This window comes from Eschrichtius robustus, chromosome 1 (assembly GCF_028021215.1).
Source record: "Eschrichtius robustus isolate mEscRob2 chromosome 1, mEscRob2.pri, whole genome shotgun sequence".
NCBI lineage: Eukaryota > Metazoa > Chordata > Mammalia > Artiodactyla > Eschrichtiidae > Eschrichtius > Eschrichtius robustus.
Window position 1 is genome coordinate 144,571,426 of NC_090824.1, and position 17,245 is coordinate 144,588,670.

General features: G+C 54.2%; 7 non-coding genes across 7 annotated transcripts; all 7 read left to right on the forward strand.

The window, feature by feature from the left end:
* The first annotated feature begins 544 nt into the window (after positions 1-544).
* On the forward strand, positions 545-637 carry LOC137754449 (small nucleolar RNA SNORD116). The gene has a single exon (XR_011071853.1). It is a non-coding gene; the product is annotated as a small nucleolar RNA SNORD116 (small nucleolar RNA).
* A 2,687-nt stretch (positions 638-3,324) lies between these two features.
* On the forward strand, positions 3,325-3,417 carry LOC137750530 (small nucleolar RNA SNORD116). The gene has a single exon (XR_011070473.1). It is a non-coding gene; the product is annotated as a small nucleolar RNA SNORD116 (small nucleolar RNA).
* Positions 3,418-6,080: 2,663 nt separating this feature from the next.
* LOC137753999 (small nucleolar RNA SNORD116) lies at positions 6,081-6,173 on the forward strand. The gene has a single exon (XR_011071683.1). It is a non-coding gene; the product is annotated as a small nucleolar RNA SNORD116 (small nucleolar RNA).
* Positions 6,174-8,861: 2,688 nt separating this feature from the next.
* LOC137749853 (small nucleolar RNA SNORD116) lies at positions 8,862-8,954 on the forward strand. The gene has a single exon (XR_011070302.1). It is a non-coding gene; the product is annotated as a small nucleolar RNA SNORD116 (small nucleolar RNA).
* Positions 8,955-11,616: 2,662 nt separating this feature from the next.
* LOC137754482 (small nucleolar RNA SNORD116) lies at positions 11,617-11,709 on the forward strand. The gene has a single exon (XR_011071860.1). It is a non-coding gene; the product is annotated as a small nucleolar RNA SNORD116 (small nucleolar RNA).
* A 2,663-nt stretch (positions 11,710-14,372) lies between these two features.
* Positions 14,373-14,465, forward strand: LOC137753801 (small nucleolar RNA SNORD116). Its single transcript, XR_011071585.1, has one exon. It is a non-coding gene; the product is annotated as a small nucleolar RNA SNORD116 (small nucleolar RNA).
* Positions 14,466-17,152: 2,687 nt separating this feature from the next.
* On the forward strand, positions 17,153-17,245 carry LOC137750507 (small nucleolar RNA SNORD116). The gene has a single exon (XR_011070468.1). It is a non-coding gene; the product is annotated as a small nucleolar RNA SNORD116 (small nucleolar RNA).

Consider the following 17,245-nt stretch of genomic DNA (forward strand, 5'->3'; position numbering starts at 1 on the left):
CTCACACACCGAGCAACGTATGTGCGGAACTTCCCTCAGTCGTGCTGTGAGACACACAATCAGTTTTCGGTAAGGGATAGTGGTACTTGAGAAGCAGGTTCCAGGCTCACGCCCAGATTAAGTGTTCACAAAAATCATGTTCTCTGAGGACCCTGGTGCAATTTAGAAACCTGCGTGATTTCTGTCCACTTCTCAGGTGCAGTTGCAGCGTAAGGCTGGCTGTTGGCAGAGAAGAAGACCTTCGCATTGTCTGATGACTGGATGTGCTAAGGAGAACCTGAAAAATTGGGGCGGGTGCATGTTGCCGAGCATGGCTGTGGATATATCAGGACGGTAGGCATTCACCCATACTAAGATGTGTCATTGGATATTAGGATTTCCACAGATGGGCCCAATGGTTGCAAGAGTGGATTGATTGTTGGTCCTGCTGAGTGGCCTGAGGACTGTGGATTCCCCAGGCACTTGGAGTACTTCCAGGTCATGGCTCCTCTGCAGAGAACCATGGCCTTCCCTTTTGTGTTCTGCAGCGTCCCAGCATGTGCTTGGATTGATGATGACACCCTTGTATGCATTCCTTGGAAAATCTGAACAAAATGAGTGAGAACGCTCTACCGTCTCTTCATCGAAACTGTGGTCCAGCACGTTTCCTCTCTCGGGAGTACGGGACAGTTAGGAGTGAGTGACAACGTCCCCTGCTGACAGGCATGCAAACACCACTAAGGGCTCCATCATTGGAGGGGCTCCTGTCTGAGGGTCGACCATGTCTGCCCATAAGCTGGGTCATCTATGAATCCCCGGTCCCTTCCAAAAGGCCGTTGAGGGAATGCAAGAGGGCAGGCTTTCCTGCTATTCTTCAGGGTCGGAGTGTGTTTTGGAATAGACCCAGTAAGCTTGCAGGTTGGAGAGTTGATTTTTGGACAGGATCACGCTTTGTGCATGCCACTTCCGAGGTTGATTATGGAAGCCAAAATGAGCAAGCTTCCCTGGAGGGAGCCTGGAGCCTCAGGCCAGGCCTGTGGCCCTCTCTGTTGTTGTGTTTCGCGCAGTAAGGTTCTTGACTGCCCGGTGTGGCTAGAGCAGTGGGTGGGCCTGGGCTGGATTTGGGCGATGGCGGAAGGGGGCTGATGGTTTAGGCCTCAGTGCTGCCACTGTCAGCTCCTCTGCTGAAGTTGTCGGCACACTGTTGGCGCTAAGTGGATGTTCGTGGAGTGGGGTGTGGATCGAGTGAAGCATTTCAGCCTGGGTGGTGGCTCCTGGCCTGGAAAGAAAGGTAAGGTATCATGAGAAAGGGTCCTGTGTGATGTCGTGGGATGGGCTGTCATCATTGTGATGCAGTCGCTGGCCTCGGCTTCCCAAGAATGTGTCTTGTTCGTGATGGGCTGGCATAAGCTGCCTATGGAGCAGATGGCTTTGGCAGTTCAAGTGGGTGAGTTGAGGTAGGTAACTTGTGTAGAGTTGCGATCCCGTTGCCCGAGGAATGACACCCAAAGGGTGTCTTGCGGGAAGTAGGGAAGATCGACATGGTGAGGCGTCTGTGCCGGCCTCCTTGAAGGTAGTTGAGTTATGCGAACATCCCCTTTGGTCGCTTTGTTCCCTTGTTTGGCAATGTGTAAAGCGAAAGTGTTTCTCCCGTGGGGGAATGACGCGACCGGCCAGTGTAGCACGCAGGCCTTTCGAACAGCCAGAGTTTTATCTGGAGCAGCCCATTGGTGGGGCAGAGATGGGGGCCCCATTGCCATACCTGCTGTGCTGCCGTGGCCAGCCACTTTTCCCTTTCAGGCTTCCAAGTCCCCTCACATTGCAGAGGTCTTCCGTTGCAAGTCTGTCTGTGGTCCTCGGGGACCATGCTTTGATCACTGTGAGTTACTCGGTAGTGTCACTGTGGCAGTGGAGAATTACCAGGATGCATGGGGTGGGATCAGCATCAACGAAGGAGACAGGCTTGTGGTCCTCCTTCCCTGGTGTTCAGTGTTCCCGTGTTCTGAAGATGTTTGTGGTTTCCAGTAGGGTCGTGTCGCCCTGTGGGCTGGAGGAGGGCACGTAGGACGAGGCTTTCAAGGGTTTGAGAGTTTCCTTAGGGGTCAGGGCCGTGAACATTCAAGATGGGAGTTGCCTGAGACGTGGCTGGGCATGTGGAGTAGTCTCCGCCATGGGGATCCGACATGGGTCATGGTGGCTGACTCCCGCCACTTCCAGTGGTGGGCATTCCCACGGGTCAATGGAGAGTGATTAGGTCTAGTTGGCGAGAAGTGGCACGTGGACCCACGTTCGTTAGCCCTTTGAGTGGTTTCAGGCTGCATCTTGGCAGTAGACAGCTGCCGGTCGGTGTCGGCCCGACCATGGGAGTTCCCTTGCTTCCGGAAGTGCTGCGAGTGACCCCAAATGCCCATCAGATATACTGGTAGCTGACAGAGTCTCGAGGTGCACGGAGATGTCACAGCCAAGGCCCGGAGGCAGGTCTCGTCGAGGCTGTGTGTTTTTGTCAGAAGGCGTGGCTGTGGGAGAGCGGGAGTCCATGGACTATTTCAACAGACCCTGGGGGTCAAAGTGTGCCTGCGGCCTCTTGAAGCTGACAGGGGTCTTTCTCCTTTCAGTTGGGGGTCTAACCAGGGTGCTGTGTATAAACTATTTCTTTTATTGGTGGACTCCTCTTCACAGGGCCATAGGGACACACAGAGACCAAGACGCGTATTCAGCGGCACACAGAGAAACCCACAAGCACGTCCGCATGCGCAGTCACAGTCACACATGCCCACACGCGTGAGGACACATATACAGCCTCTCACACACCGGCCAACGTATGTGCCTAACTTCCTGCAGTCGTACTATCAGACATGCAGTCAATTCTCGGTAAGGGATAGAGGTCCTTGGGAAGCAGTTTCAGAGCTCAAGGCCAGGTAAATGTTTTTATGGATCATGTCCTCTGAGGACACCGGTCCACTTATGAAGCCTCGGTGATTTCTGTCCACTTCCCAGGGGCAGTTGCTGGGAAATGCTGGCCGTCGGCACAAACAAGAAGACCTTCGTGTGCTCTGATGACTGGACGTGCTAAGGAGAACTGAAAAAAGTGAGGCGGGCCCATGTCCCCGAGCATGGTCGTGGATAACTCAGGATGGTAGGTATTCAAGCACCCCAAATGTGCCATTAGGTATTAGGTTTTCCTCAGACAGGCCCAATGGCTGCAAGAGTGGTTTGATTTTTCCTCTTGCTGAGTGGCCTGATGGCTGTCGATTCCCCAGGCTTTTGAGGTAGCCCAGGCTCATGGCTCCTGTACAGAGACCTGCGCACACCCCGTTGTGTTCTGCAGCGTCCCAGCATGTGCTTGGATCGATGATGACACCCTTGCATGCATTTCTTGGAAAATATGAACCAAATGAGTGAGAACACTCTACCGTCTCCTCATCGAAACTGAGGTTCAGCACGTTTCCTCTCTCAGGGGGAGAGGACAGTTTGGAATGAGGGCCAGCCTCTCCCGCTGACATGCATGCAAACACCACCAAGGACTCCAGTATTGGAGGGACTCCTGTCTGAGGGTTGACCGTGTCTGCACATAAGCTGTGTTATCTGTGAATCCCGGGTCCCTGCTGAATGGCTGTTGAGGGAATGCGAGGGGCCAGGCTCTCCTGCTGGTCTTAAGAGTCGGAGTGTGTGCTGGTCTAGGCCCAGTTAGCTTGCAGTTGGGAGGTGAGTTTTGTCCAGGATCACGCTTCGTGCATGCCATTTTGGGGGTTGATTCTGGAAGCCAAAATGAGCAAGCGTCCCTGGTTGGTGCCTTGAATCTCAGGACAGGTCTGTGGACCTCCCTGTTCTTGCGTTTTTCACGGTGAGGTTCTCGAGTGCCTAGTGAGGCTGGAGCAATGGGCAGGGGTGAGCTCGGTTGGGCATCGGAGGAAAGCGGCTGAAGGATTAGGCCTCGCTGCTGCCCTTGTTTGCTTCTCTACTTTAACTTCCGGCACAGTGTTGATGCCAAGTGGGTCATCGTGGAGTGGGGACAGGAACAAGTGCTGAATTTAAACCTGCGTGGATCACTGATGGCCCGCACAGGAAGGTAAGGGAAGATGTGGACATGTCCTTTGTGATGTCGTGGATTAGGCTATCATAATTGGGTGGCAGGGGCTGGCCTCGGCTTCCCAAGGATGTGTCATGTTCGTGATTAGCTGGCATCAGCTGCCTATGGAGGGGATGGCTTTGGCAGTTCAGGTGGATGAGGTGAGGTAGGTAACTGTGTAGATTTGGAATCCCATTGCCAGAGGAAAGACACTCAAAGGGTGTCTTGTGAGACATAAAGAAGATTGACATGGTGACGCGTCTATGCTGGCCTCCTTGGAGGATGTTTAGTTATGCGAACATCCCCTTTGGCCGCTTTGTTCCCTTGTTTGGGAATGTGCAAAGCGAAAGTGCTTCTCCCGGGCGGGCATGACTCGGCTTGCGAACAGCCAGAGTTTTATCTGGAGCAGTCCGTTGGGGGGACAGAGGTGGGGGCACTGTTGCGACACCAGGCGCACTGTCGTGGACAGCCACTGTGCCCTTTCAAGGTTAAAGGTCCCCTCGTGTGGCAAAGGTCTTCCATTGAAAGTCTGTCTGTGGTCCTCGAGGAAAGTGCCTTTGATCACTGTGAGTTCCTCGGTAGTGTCGCTATGGCAGTGGAGAATTGCCAGGATGCATGGGGTGGGGTGGGCATCATCAAAGCAGACAGGCTTGCGGTGTGTCTTCCCTGCTGTTCAGTGTCTCCGTGTTCACATGATGTCTGTGGCTTCAAGTAGAGTCGAGTCGCCCTGCAGGCAGGAGGAGGGCACTTAGGACGAGGCTGTGTGGCGTTTGACCGTTTCCTCAGTGCTCAGGGCCGCAAACCCTACCAGTTGGAAGCTTGCCTCTACGTGGCCGGGAAGGTGGCCTAATTTCTGCTGTGGGGTTCCAACCTGTGTCATGGTTGCTAAAGCCCAACACTTCCCATTGAGGGCTTCCCAAGGGGTCATGGAAAGTGATTTGGTCTAGTTGGCGAGATGAGGCACTTGGGCCGAAGTCCATTAACCCCTTGAGAAGTGCCAGGCTGCATCGTGCCTGTCGGCAACTGCAGGTCGCTGTCAGCCCGCCCATGGGAGGTTACCTTGCTTCCGGGAGCACTGGGAGTGACACTAAGGGCACATCAGATGTGGTGGTAGGTGGCAGGATCTCCAGGTCCACATAGGTGTGACACCCACGGCCGGGAGGGAAGTCTCGTCCAGTCTTTGTGCTTTGGTCAGAAGGCGTGGCTGTGGGAGAGCGGGAGTCTGTGGCCTATTTCAACAGCCTTCGGGTCAAAGTTCGCATGCGGACTCATGAAGCTGACAGGGGTCTTTCTCCTTTCAGTTGGGGGTCCAACCAGGGTGCTGTGTATAAACTATGACGTTTACTGTTAGAGGCGTCTGCAAAGGGCCACAGGGACACCCAGAGACCAAAACGCGTATTTAGCGGCACACACAGGAATCCACAAACCCATCCTCGTGCACAGTCACAGTCACACACGCCCACACGTGTGAATACACACATACAGCCTCTCACACACCGAGCAACGTACGTGCGTACCTTCCTTCAGTCGTGCTGTGAGACACACAATCAGTTTTCGGTAAGGGATAGTGGTACTTGGGAAGCAGGTTCCAGGCTCACGCCCAGGTTAAGTGTTCACAAAACTCATGTCCTCTGAGGACCCTGGTGCAATTTAGAAACCTGCATGATTTCTGTCCACTTCTCAGGTGCAGTTGCAGCGTTAGGCTGGCTGTTGGCAGAGAAGAAAACCTTCGCATTGTCTGATGACTGGATGTGCTAAGGAGAACTGGAAAAATTGGGGCGGGTGCACGTTGCCAAACATGGCTGTGGATATATCAGGACGGTAGGCATTCACCCATACTAAGATGTGCCATTGGATATTAGGATTTCCACAGATGGGCCCAATGGTTGCAAGAGTGGATTGATTGTTGGTCCTGCTGAGTGGCCTGAGGACTGTGGATTCCCAAGGCACTTGGAGTACTTCCAGGTCATGGCTCGTCTGCAGAGACCCGCGGCGTTCCCTTTTGTATTCTGCAGCGTCCCAGCATGTGCTTGGATCGATGATGACACCCTTGTATGCATTCCTTGGAAAATCTGAACAAAATGAGTGAGAACGCTCTACCGTCTCCTCACCGAAACTGAGGTCCAGCACGTTTCCTCTCTCGGGAGTACGGGACAGTTAGGAGTGAGGGCCAACGTCCCCTGCTGACAGGCATGCAAACACCACTAAGGGCTCCATCATTGGAGGGGCTCCTGTCTGAGGGTCGACCATGTCTGCCCATAAGCTGGGTCATCTATGAATCCCCGGTCCCTGCTAAAAGGCCGTTGAGGGAATGCAAGAGGGCAGGCTTTCCTGCTAGTCTTCAGGGTCGGAGTGTGTTCTGGTATAGACCCAGTAAGCTTGCAGCTTGGAGAGTTGATTTTTGGACAGGATCACGCTTTGTGCATGCCACTTCCGAGGTTGATTATGGAAGCCAAAATGAGCAAGCTTCCCTGGAGGGAGCCTGGAGCCTCAGGCCAGGCCTGTGGCCCTCTCTGTTGTTGTGTTTCACGCAGTGAGGTTCTTGACTGCCCGGTGTGGCTGGAGCAGTGGGTGGGCGTGGGCTGCAGTTGGGCGATGGTGGAAGGGGGCTGATGGTTTAGGCCTCAGTGCTGCCCCTGTCAGCTCCTCTGCTGAAGATGTCGGCACACTGTTGGCGCTAAGTGGATGTTCGTGGAGTGGGGTGTGGATCGAGTGAAGCATTTCAGCCTGGGTGGTGGCTCCTGGCTTGGAGAGAAAGGTAAGGTATCATGAGAAAAGGTCCTGTGTGATGTCGTGGGATGGGCTGTCATCATTGGGTTGCAGTCGCTGGCCTCGGCTTCCCAAGAATGTGTCTTGTTCGTGATGGGCTGGCATAAGCTGCCTATGGAACAGATGGCTTTGGCAGTTCAAGTGGGTGAGTTGAGGTAGGTAACTTGTGTAGAGTTGCGATCCCGTTGCCCGAGGAATGACACCCAAAGGGTGTCTTGCGGGAAGTAGGGAAGATCGAAATGGTGAGGCGTCTGTGCCGGCCTCCTTGGAGGTAGTTGAGTTATGCGGACAACCCCTTTGGCCGCTTTGTTCCCTTGTTTGGCAATGTGTAAAGCGAAAGTGTTTCTCCCGTGGGGGAATGACGCGACCGGCCAGTGTAGCACGCAGGCCTTTCGAACAGCCAGAGTTTTATCTGGAGCAGTCCATTGGTGGGGCAGAGATGGGGGCCCCATTGCCATACCTGCTGTGCTGCCGTGGCCAGCCACTTTTCCCTTTCAGGCTTCCAAGTCCCCTCGCATGGCAGAGGTCTTCCGTTGCAAGTCTGTCTGTGGTCCTCGGGGACCATGCCTTTGATCACTGTGAGTTACTCGGTAGTGTCACTGTGGCAGTGGAGAATTTCCAGGATGCATGGGGTGGGATCAGCATCAACGAAGGAGACAGGCTTGTGGTCTGTCTTCCCTGGTGTTCAGTGTTCCCGTGTTCTGAAGATGTTTGTGGTTTCCAGTACGGTCGTGTCGCCCTGTGGGCTGGAGGAGGGCACGTAGGACGAGGCTTTCAAGGGTTTGAGAGTTTCCTTAGGGGTCCGGGCCGTGAACATTCAAGATGGGAGCTGCCTGAGACGTGGCTGGGCATGTGGAGTAGTCTCCGCCGTGGGGATCCGACATGGGTCATGGTGGCTGAGTCCCGCCACTTCCAGTGGTGGGCATTCCCACGGGTCAATGGAAAGTGATTAGGCCTAGTTGGCGAGAAGTGGCACGTGGACCCACGTTCGTTAGCCTCTTGAGTGGTTTCAGGCTGCATCTTGGCAGTAGACAGCTGCCGGTCGGTGTCGGCCCGACCATGGGAGTTCCCTTGCTTCCGGAAGTGCTGCGAGTGACCCCAAATGCCCATCTGATATATTGGTAGCTGACAGAGTCTCGAGGTGCACGTAGATGTCACAGCCAAGGCCCGGAGGCAGGTCTCGTCGAGGCTGTGTGTTTTTGTCAGAAGGCGTGGCTGTGGGAGAGCGGGAGTCCATGGACTATTTCAACAGACCCTGGGGGTCAAAGTGTGCCTGCGGCCTCTTGAAGCTGACAGGGGTCTTTCTCCTTTCAGTTGGGGGTCTAACCAGGGTGCTGTATATAAACTATTTCTTTTATTGGTGGACTCCTCTTCACAGGGCCATAGGGACACACAGAGACCAAGACGCGTATTCAGCGGCACACAGAGAAACCCACAAGCACGTCCGCATGCGCAGTCACAGTCACACATGCCCACACGCGTGAGGACACATATACAGCCTCTCACACACCGGCCAACGTATGTGCCTAACTTCCTGCAGTCGTACTATCAGACATGCAGTCAATTCTCGGTAAGGGATAGAGGTCCTTGGGAAGCAGTTTCAGAGCTCAAGGCCAGGTAAATGTTTTTATGGATCATGTCCTCTGAGGACACCGGTCCACTTATGAAGCCTCGGTGATTTCTGTCAACTTCTCAGGGCCAGTTGCTGGGAAAGGCTGGCCGTCGGCACAAACAAGAAGACCTTCGTGTGCTCTGATGACTGGACGTGCTAAGTAGAACTGAAAAAAGTGAGGCGGGCCCATGTCCCCGAGCATGGTCGTGGATAACTCAGGATGGTAGGTATTCAAGCACCCCAAATGTGCCATTAGGTATTAGGTTTTCCTCAGACAGGCCCAATGGCTGCAAGAGTGGTTTGATTTTTCCTCTTGCTGAGTGGCCTGATGGCTGTCGATTCCCCAGGCTTTTGAGGTAGCCCAGGCTCATGGCTCCTGTACAGAGACCTGCGCACACCCTGTTGTGTTCTGCAGCGTCCCAGCATGTGCTTGGATCGATGATGACACCCTTGCATGCATTTCTTGGAAAATCTGAACCAAATGAGTGAGAACACTCTACCGTCTCCTCATCGAAACTGAGGTTCAGCACGTTTCCTCTCTCAGGGGGAGAGGACAGTTTGGAATGAGGGCCAGCCTCTCCCGCCGACATGCATGCAAACACCACCAAGGACTCCAGTATTGGAGGGACTCCTGTCTGAGGGTTGACCGCGTCTGCACATAAGCTGTGTTATCTGTGAATCCCGGGTCCCTGCTGAATGGCTGTTGAGGGAATGTGAGGGGGCAGGCTCTCCTGCTGGCCTTAAGAGTCGGAGTGTGTGCTGGTCTAGGCCCAGTTACCTTGCAGTTGGGAGGTGAGTTTTGTCCAGGATCACGCTTCGTGCATGCCATTTTGGGGGTTGATTCTGGAAGCCAAAATGAGCAAGCGTCCCTGGTTGGTGCCTTGAATCTCAGGACAGGTCTGTGGACCTCCCTGTTCTTGCGTTTTTCACGGTGAGGTTCTCGAGTGCCTAGTGAGGCAGGAGCAATGGGCAGGGGTGAGCTCGGTTGGGCATCGGAGGAAAGCGGCTGAAGGATTAGGCCTCGCTGCTGCCCTTGTTTGCTTCTCTACTTTAACTTCCGGCACAGTGTTGATGCCAAGTGGGTCATCGTGGAGTGGGGACAGGAACAAGTGCTGAATTTAAACCTGCGTGGATCACTGATGGCCCGCACAGGAAGGTAAGGGAAGATGTGGACATGTCCTTTGTGATGTCGTGGATTAGGCTATCATAATTGGGTGGCAGGGGCTGGCCTCGGCTTCCCAAGGATGTGTCATGTTCGTGATTAGCTGGCATCAGCTGCCTATGGAGGGGATGGCTTTGGCTGTTCAGGTGGATGAGGTGAGGTAGGTAACTGTGTAGATTTGGAATCCCATTGCCAGAGGAAAGACACTCAAAGGGTGTCTTGCGAGACATAAAGAAGATTGACATGGTGACGCGTCTATGCTGGCCTCCTTGGAGGATGTTTAGTTATGCGAACATCCCCTTTGGCCGCTTTGTTCCCTTGTTTGGGAATGTGCAAAGCGAAAGTGCTTCTCCCGGGCGGGCATGACTAGGCTTGCGAACAGCCAGAGTTTATCTGGAGCAGTCCGTTGGGGGGGCAGAGTTGGGGGCACTGTTGCGACACCAGGCGCACTGTCGTGGACAGCCACTGTGCCCTTTCAAGGTTAAAGGTCCCCTCGTGTGGCAAAGGTCTTCCATTGAAAGTCTGTCTGTGGTCCTCGAGGAATGTGCCTTTGATCACTGTGAGTTCCTCGGTAGTGTCGCTATGGCAGTGGAGAATTGCCAGGATGCATGGGGTGGGGTGGGCATCATCAAAGCAGACAGGCTTGCGGTGTGTCTTCCCTGCTGTTCAGTGTCTCCGTGTTCACATGATGTCTGTGGCTTCAAGTAGAGTCGAGTCGCCCTGCAGGCAGGAGGAGGGCACTTAGGACGAGGCTGTGTAGCGTTTGAGCGTTTCCTCAGTGGTCAGGGCCGCAAACCCTACCAGTTGGAAGCTTGCCTCTACGTGGCCGGGAAGGTGGCCTAATTTCCGCTGTGGGGTTCCAACCTGTGTCATGGTTGCTAAAGCCCAACACTTCCCATTGAGGGCTTCCCAAGGGGTCATGGAAAGTGATTTGGTCTAGTTGGCGAGATGAGGCACTTGGGCCGAAGTCCATTAACCCCTTGAGAAGTGCCAGGCTGCATCGTGCCTGTCGGCAACTGCAGGTCGCTGTCAGCCCGCCCATGGGAGGTTACCTTGCTTCCGGGAGCACTGGGAGTGACACTAAGGGCACATCAGTTGTGGTGGTAGGTGGCAGGATCTCCAGGTCCACATAGGTGTGACACCCACGGCCGGGAGGGAAGTCTCGTCCAGTCTTTGTGCTTTGGTCAGAAGGCGTGGCTGTGGGAGAGCGGGAGTCTGTGGCCTATTTCGACAGCCTTCGGGTCAAAGTTCGCATGCGGACTCATGAAGCTGACAGGGGTCTTTCTCCTTTCAGTTGGGGGTCCAACCAGGGTGCTGTGTATAAACTATGACGTTTACTGTTAGAGGCGTCTGCAAAGGGCCACAGGGACACCCAGAGACCAAAACGCGTATTTAGCGGCACACACAGGAATCCACAAACCCATCCTCGTGCACAGTCACAGTCACACACGCCCACACGTGTGAATACACACATACAGCCTCTCACACACCGAGCAACGTACGTGCGTACCTTCCTTCAGTCGTGCTGTGAGACACACAATCAGTTTTCGGTAAGGGATAGTGGTACTTGGGAAGCAGGTTCCAGGCTCACGCCCAGGTTAAGTGTTCACAAAACTCATGTTCTCTGAGGACCCTGGTGCAATTTAGAAACCTGCATGATTTCTGTCCACTTCTCAGGTGCAGTTGCAGCGTAAGGCTGGCTGTTGGCAGAGAAGAACAACTTCGCATTGTCTGATGACTGGATGTGCTAAGGAGAACTGGAAAAATTGGGGCGGGTGCACGTTGCCGACCATGGCTGTGGATATATCAGGACGGTAGGCATTCACCCATACTAAGATGTGCCATTGGATATTAGGATTTCCACAGATGGGCCCAATGGGTGCAAGAGTGGATTGATTGTTGGTCCTGCTGAGTGGCCTGAGGACTGTGGATTCCCAAGGCACTTGGAGTACTTCCAGGTCATGGCTCCTCTTCAGAGACCCACGGCCTTCCCTTTTGTGTTCTGCAGCGTCCCAGCATGTGCTTGGATCGATGATGACACCCTTGTATGCATTCCTTGGAAAATCTGAACAAAATGAGTGTGAACACTCTACCGTCTCCTCATCGAAACTGAGGTTCAGCACGTTTCCTCTCTCAGGGGGAGAGGACAGTTTGGAATGAGGGCCAGCCTCTCCCGCCGACATGCATGCAAACACCACCAAGGACTCCAGTATTGGAGGGACTCCTGTCTGAGGGTTGACCGTGTCTGCACATAAGCTGTGTTATCTGTGAATCCCGGGTCCCTGCTGAATGGCTGTTGAGGGAATGCGAGGGAACAGGCTCTCCTGCTGTTCTTAAGAGTCGGAGTGTGTGCTGGTCTAGGCCCAGTTAGCTTGAAGTTGGGAGGTGAATTTTGTAAAGGATCACGCTTCGTTCATGCCATTTTGGGGGTTGATTCTGGAAGCCAAAATGAGCAAGCGTCCCTGGTTGGTGCCTTGAATCTCAGGACAGGTCTGTGGACCTCCCTGTTCTTGCGTTTTTCACGGTGAGGTTCTCGAGTGCCTAGTGAGGCTGGAGCAATGGGCAGGGGTGAGCTCGGTTGGGCATCGGAGGAAAGCGGCTGAAGGATTAGGCCTCGCTGCTGCCCTTGTTTGCTTCTCTACTTTAACTCACGGCACAGTGTTGATGCCAAGTGGGTCATCGTGGAGTGGGGACAGGAACAAGTGCTGAATTTAAACCTGCGTGGATCACTGATGGCCCGCACAGGAAGGTAAGGGAAGATGTGGACTTGTCCTTTGTGATGTCGTGGATTAGGCTATCATAATTGGGTGGCAGGGGCTGGCCTCGGCTTCCCAAGGATGTGTCATGTACGTGATTGGCTGGCATCAGCTGCCTATGGAGGGGATGGCTTTGGCAGTTCAGGTGGATGAGGTGAGGTCGGTAACTGTGTAGATTTGGAATCCCATTGCCAGAGGAAAGACACTCAAAGGGTGTCTTGCGAGACATAAAGAAGATTGACATGGTGACGCGTCTATGCTGGCCTCCTTGGGAGATGTTTAGTTATGCGAACATCCCCTTTGGCCGCTTTGTTCCCTTGTTTGGGAATGTGCAAAGAGAAAGTGCTTCTCCCGGGGGGGCATGACTCGGCTTGCGAACAGCCAGAGTTTTATCTGGAGCAGTCCGTTGGGGGGACAGAGGTGGGGGCACTGTTGCGACACCAGGCGCACTGTCGTGGACAGCCACTCTGCCCTTTCAAGGTTAAAGGTCCCCTCGTGTGGCAAAGGTCTTCCATTGAAAGTCTGTCTGTGGTCCTCGGGGAAAGTGCCTTTGATCACTGTGAGTTCCTCGGTAGTGTCGCTGTGGCAGTGGAGAATTGCCAGGATGCATGGGGTGGGGTGGGCATCATCAAAGCAGACAGGCTTGCGGTGTGTCTTCCCTGCTGTTCAGTGTCTCCGTGTTCACATGATGTCAGTGGCTTCAAGTAGAGTCGAGTCGCCCTGCAGGCAGGAGGAGGGCACTTAGGACGAGGCTGTGTAGCGTTTGAGCGTTTCCTCAGTGGTCAGGGCCGCAAACCCTACCAGTTGGAAGCTTGCCTCTACGTGGCCGGGAAGCTGGCCTAATTTCCGCTGTGGGGTTCCAACCTGTGTCATGGTTGCTAAAGCCCAACACTTCCCATTGAGGGCTTCCCAAGGGGTCATGGAAAGTGATTTGGTCTAGTTGGCGAGATGAGGCACTTGGGCCGAAGTCCATTAACCCCTTGAGAAGTGCCAGGCTGCATCGTGCCTGTCGGCAACTGCAGGTCGGTGTCAGCCCACCCATGGGAGGTTACCTTGCTTCCGGGAGCACTGGGAGTGACCCCAAGGGCACATCAGATGTGCTGGTAGGTGGCAGGATCTCCAGGTCCACATAGGTGTGACACCCACGGCCGGGAGGGAGGTCTCGTCCAGTCTTTGTGCTTTGGTCAGAAGGCGTGGCTGTGGGAGAGCGGGAGTCTGTGGCCTATTTCAACAGCCTTCGGGTCAAAGTTCGCATGCGGCCTCATGAAGCTGACAGGGGACTTTCTCCTTTCAGTTGGGGGTCCATCCAAAGTGCTGTGTATAAACTATGACGTTTACTGTTAGAGGCGTCTGCAAAGGGCCACAGGGACAACCAGAGACCAAAACGCGTATTTAGCGGCACACACAGGAATCCACAAACCCATCCTCGTGCACAGTCACAGTCACTCACGCCCACACGTGTGAATACACACATACAGCCTCTCACACACCGAGCAACGTAAGTGCGTAACTTCCTTCAGTCGTGCTGTGAGACACACAATCAGTTTTCGGTAAGGGATAGTGGTACTTGGGAAGCAGGTTCCAGGCTCACGCCCAGGTTAAGTGTTCACAAAACTCATGTTCTCTGAGGACCCTGGTGCAATTTAGAAACCTGCATGATTTCTGTCCAATTCTCAGGTGCAGTTGCAGCGTAAGGCTTGCTGTTGGCAGAGAAGAAAACCTTCGCATTGTCTGATGACTGGATGTGCTAAGGAGAACTGGAAAAATTGGGGCGGGTGCACGTTGCTGAGCATGGCTGTGGATATATCAGGACGGTAGGCATTCACCCATACTAAGATGTGCCATTGGATATTAGGATTTCCACAAATGGGCCCAATGGTTGCAAGAGTGGATTGATTGTTGGTCCTGCTGAGTGGCCTGAGGACTGTGGATTCCCAAGGCACTTGGAGTACTTCCAGGTCATGGCTCCTCTGCAGAGACCCACGGCCTTCCCTTTTGTGTTCTGCAGCGTCCCAGCATGTGCTTGGATCGATGATGACACCCTTGTATGCATTCCTTGGAAAATCTGAACAAAATGAGTGAGAACGCTCTACCGTCTCCTCATCGAAACTGAGGTCCAGCACGTTTCCTCTCTCGGGAGTACGGGACAGTTAGGAGTGAGGGCCAACGTCCCCTGCTGACAGGCATGCAAACACCACTAAGGGCTCCATCATTGGAGGGGCTCCTGTCTGAGGGTCGACCATGTCTGCCCATAAGCTGGGTCATCTATGAATCCCCGGTCCCTTCTAAAAGGCCGTTGAGGGAATGCAAGAGGGCAGGCTTTCCTGCTAGTCTTCAGGGTCGGAGTGTGTTCTGGTATAGACCCAGTAAGCTTGCAGCTTGGAGAGTTGATTTTTGGACAGGATCACGCTCTGTGCATGCCACTTCCGAGGTTGATTATGGAAGCCAAAATGAGCAAGCTTCCCTGGAGGGAGCCTGGAGCCTCAGGCCAGGCCTGCGGCCCTCTCTGTTGTTGTGTGTCGCGCAGTGAGGTTCTTGACTGCCCGGTGTGGCTTGAGCAGTGGGTGGGCGTGGGCTGCAGTTGGGCGATGGCGGAAGGGGGCTGATGGATTAGGCCTCAGTGCTGCCCCTGTCAGCTCCTCTGCTGAAGTTGTCGGCACACTGTTGGCGCTAATTGGATGTTCGTGGAGTGGGGTGTGGATCGAGTGAAGCATTTCAGCCTGGGTGGTGGCTGCTGGCCTGGAGAGAAAGGTAAGGTATCATGAGGAAAGGTCCTGTGTGATGTCGTGGGATGGGCTGTGATCATTGGGTTGCAGGCGCTGGCCTCGGCTTCCCAAGATTGTGCCTTGTTCGTGATGGGCTGGCATAAGCTGCCTACGGAGCAGATGGCTTTGGCAGTTTAAGTTGGTGCGTTGAGTTAGGTAACTTATGTAGAGTTGCGATCCCATTGCCCGAGGAATGACACCCAAAGGGTGTCTTTTGGGAAGTAGAGAAGATCGACATGGTGAGGCGTCTGTGCCGGCCTCCTTGGAGGTAGTTGAGTTATGCGAATATCCCTTTGGCCGCTTTGTTCCCTTGTTTGGCAATGTGTTAAGCGAAAGTGTTTCTCCCATGGGGGAATGACGTGACCGGCCAGTGCAGCACGCAGGCCTTTCAAACAGCCCGAGGTTTATCTGGAGCAGTCCATTGGTGGGCCAGAGATGGGGGCCCCATTGCCATGCCTGCTGTGCTGCCGTGGCCAGCCACTGTTCCCTTTCAGGGTTCCAAGTCCCCTCGCATGGCAGAGGTCTTCCGTTGAAAGTCTGTCTGTGGTCCTCGGGGACCATGCCTTTGATCCCTGTGAGTTACTGGTTAGTGTCACTGTGGCAGTGGAGAATTTCCAGGATGCATGGTGTGGGATCAGCATCAACGAAGGAGACAAGCTTGTGGTCTGTCTTCCCTGGTGTTCAGTGTTCCCGTGTTCTGAAGGTGTTTGTGGTTTCCAGTAGGGTCGTGTCTCCCTGTGGGCTGTAGGAGGGCACGTAGGACGAGGCTTTCAAGGGTTTGAGAGTTTCCTTAGGGGTCAGGGCCGTGAACATTCAAGATGGGAGCTGCCTGAGACGTGGCTGGGCATGTGGAGTAGTCTCCGCCGTGGGGATCCGACATGGGTCATGGTGGATGAGGCCCACCATTTCCTGTGGTGGGCATTCCCACGGGTCAATCGAAAGTGATTAGGCCTAGTTGGCGAGAAGTGGCACGTGGGCCAACGTTCGTTAGCCCCTTGAGTGGTTTCAGGCTGCATCTTGGCAGTAGACAGCTGCCGGTCGGTGTCGGCCCGACCATGGGAGTTCCCTTGCTTCCGGAAGTGCTGCGAGTGACCCCAAATGCCCATCTGATATACTGGTAGCTGACAGAGTCTCGAGGTGCACGTAGATGTCACAGCCAAGGCCCGGAGGCAGGTCTCGTCCAGGCTGTGTGTTTTTGTCAGAAGGCGTGGCTGTGGGAGAGCGGGAGTCCATGGACTATTTCAACAGCCCCTGGGGGTCAAAGTGTGCCTGCGGCCTCTTGAAGCTGACAGGGGTCTTTCTCCTTTCAGTTGGGGGTCTAACCAGGGTGCTGTGTATAAACTATTTCTTTTATTGTTGGACTCCTCTTCACAGGGCCATAGGGACACACAGAGACCAAGACGCGTATTCAGCGGCACACAGAGAAACCCACAAGCACGTCCGCATGCGCAGTCACAGTCACACATGCCCACACGCGTGAGGACACATATACAGCCTCTCACACAGCGGCCAACGTATGTGCCTAACTTCCTGCAGTCGTACTATCAGACATGCAGTCAATTCTCGGTAAGGGATAGAGGTCCTTGGGAAGCAGTTTCAGAGCTCAAGGCCAGGTAAATGTTTTTATGGATCATGTCCTCTGAGGACACCGGTCCACTTATGAAGCCTCGGTGATTTCTGTCCACTTCTCAGGGGCAGTTGCTGGGAAAGGCTGGCCGTCGGCACAAACAAGAAGACCTTCGTGTGCTCTGATGACTGGACGTGCTAAGGAGAACTGAAAAAAGTGAGGCGGGCCCATGTCCCCGAGCATGGTCGTGGATAACTCAGGATGGTAGGTATTCAAGCACCCCAAATGTGCCATTAGGTATTAGGTTTTCCTCAGACGGGCCCAATGGCTGCAAGAGTGGTTTGATTTTTCCTCTTGCTGAGTGGCCTGATGGCTGTGGATTCTCCAGGCTTTTGAGGTAGCCCAGGCTCATGGCTCCTGTACAGAGACCCGCGCACACCCCGTTGTGTTCTGCAGCGTCCCAGCATGTGCTTGGATCGATGATGACACCCTTGCATGCATTTCTTGGAAAATCTGAACCAACTGAGTGAGAACACTCTACCGTCTCCTCATCGAAACTGAGGTTC